The following is a 2,784-nucleotide window of genomic DNA, read 5'->3' as shown; positions in this document are numbered from 1 at the left end:
GAGCCTTTTGTGGGCACGGTATAATCTGATGTGGGGGTTACACAAACAGTTTTGAGAATGTTGACAATGTTTCAACAAAATATGTTAAAACAATGAAAAACTGTAAGTCTGGTGGGAAAAAAACTGTAAGACCTCTAGACCAATGGCCTATTAAGCTGTTCTTAATCTCAGACAATGAATGGCCTTTCCATTTTTCAGAAAGTTCAGTAGTTCTAATGATCTAAATATATTAAGGTCATTTTAAGTCATTGCCATGCTGGTTGAGACTAGCCTGATCCCAATGCCCAGTCTTTGCTCCATCAGCTAAAACAGCTCTCATTATTATTAGTTCTTTGCGCTGTTGTCATTGATTGAATTGTACATCAATAAGGTGCAACAAATGTCTAATTTGTCCATGGAAACAGGGCGGGTCTGCTGGTCTGCACCAGCCACACTGTGCAGTAAGAGCAACAATTATTTCACTTCCCTAAAGATCGAATAAACCCCCGAGTAGCAAGCTCACTCCTATCAAAGCTATACTGGCGTGACATCACCTTCTGTAGATTCTGCTCAACAGAATAACTGTGACATAAAATGAAACCATATTTGACACTTAAATAAACTGCCATATATGTTATGAATTTCTTTTGGACCCCTGCTGTCCATCATATTTCAGGTGTTGAAACTTCATACTTAGGGATTTGTCTCTGTCTCCAGGTGAATCCCAAAAAAAAGGAAAGTAAAAAAGTTTGATCTCCGTCTCCCTTTACCCACAGCACCAGGTGCTACCATGGTAGCCCCCTCTTGTGGCAACACAACCAAAGTAAGAGCACAGTGAATGTTTTCTCCACCTGTCATCTCGCCCTTTCATGGAACAAAATGAATCATTTCTATTGTGTTGATAAGTACAACTTTTGCTGGCACTGAATGCAAAACATTTGATGAATTTTCTGAGGGCTTTCTGTATTCGCGTATCTGTGAGACAGTGACTCAGTGAAATTGTGCTGATGTCCCTAGGCCCTAGCAGGGTAAAAGTGACAGTATGCTGGGCTGTATGTGTCTGGTCTCTGCTCCAAAGGTCCTCTCCTATCCCACATTTAAACTGCGGCCTTGCCTCCTTTTTTGTCTGATTGATTCAAATGACATGAGTTTTTACTGGGGGCAGCTGGTGAAAAAATGAAATCAGTTCTTCCTATTTTGTCTGTAAATCTCAAAAAGGAGTACCTCACTTTGTAAAGACAACACAAGGAAAGATCCACACGCCTGAAACAATGGAAGATTCACAGGTTTAAGTTGATCATCAGACCTCATATCGGCACATGCAGAGATAGATGTCACAGCAGTAAAGCATATCTAATCTATACATAGCAGACCTGAACTGTCCAAATATGAATAGCATGGTCATTGTCCAGGAGCCTGGTCATCATCTTTTTATCAATCATCTTGCAAAAGGGACCTTCAGTGTCTGAAGCTGAGCTGTCAGTGTGAGATTAGCATGATGAGTCCGTCTGGACAGGTGAGTGAAGTCCTGGCCCAATCAGCACTGCTGTCTGTCAACATCAGAACATCTCTTTCAACTACCAGCATCCTGTCATCTGATCATCTGCAGTCCTTCTCCATGTTCTCCTTTTCTGCTTTTCTGCAACCATGAGTTTAGCCCATCCAATGAGAGATATATCTTAGTGATGCTTATATTTCATGACATGTTGTTTTCCATAATGGAAAGCACATCCCTGGTACTCTAACAGTACCCACAAGGAAAACAAGCCAGTTTTATTCTGCATAAATAAAAGTATTATGTAAAAAGCTAAAGTTCTGTGCACACCTTACTGCTAACAAGAGACAAAGTATGAGGCAAAAAATTTTTGTCATTAAATATTTCATTTTTACTGTTTGCATTTTATTTTCTTTCTTTCTTTCTGTTAATAAGTGATGAATAGATAGATAGATAGATAGATAGATAGATAGATAGATAGATAGATAGATAGATAGATAGATAGATAGATAGATAGATAGATAGATAGATAGATAGATAGATAGATAGATAGATAGATAGATAGATAGATAGATAGATAGATAGATAGATAGATAGATAGATAGAATGCTCATGCTAATGCAGAAATCTTTTCAAGCAAAAGAAAAGAAAAGCCCTTTTTATATGAAGCTGGGCACCAACATTGTACCCTGACTTCATGTGACATCACATTACTCAATACACGTGTGAACACTTCTGTGACATCACATTACAGATAGTTGTGTTTTCAAATCCCTTTTCAGATGAAAGAAACTGTCAATCTGCTCCCTTTTCCCCCGGTGCTGCTTGTAGCTGCTCTGACAGAGTGCCCGTTCCCCATACTGACCAAACCTCCAGTGTAGCACCCAGAGCTTCTGCACGTTTCTATCTCCTGTTGTTAATTTAAATTAGTTGCTAAAGTTTGATAACCCATTTTTTATTAATAATGAGCAAATGGAAAAGATCTGCATCACTGGGCACTGCAGAGCAATGCTGCACACTAACAGCTCTTCCAAGAGTCTGTTTAAGCTCACTTGTTTCATATTTTTCCCTCTGGGCAACAGCATGCCAAGTTAACAACCTTCCCCTATAAAAGGGTGGTAAACCAGACTATTTGACTTGTTTGTATTAAAACAGCTGTCTATCAAAGCCAAAACTGCTCACCTGGTACAGAAGACTAAAAGCAAAATTCATCCATACCAAAGGATCTTGGGAAAAGAGAACTGTCTGACGTGACTGGTCTTAAAAGCAGCCATTCTACTGCCAACCTCACTCAGGTGCTGTTCTCTCTT

This window comes from Anguilla anguilla, chromosome 18 (genome assembly GCF_013347855.1).
Source record: "Anguilla anguilla isolate fAngAng1 chromosome 18, fAngAng1.pri, whole genome shotgun sequence".
Lineage (NCBI taxonomy): Eukaryota > Metazoa > Chordata > Actinopteri > Anguilliformes > Anguillidae > Anguilla > Anguilla anguilla.
This window is presented reverse-complemented; position numbering follows the sequence as displayed.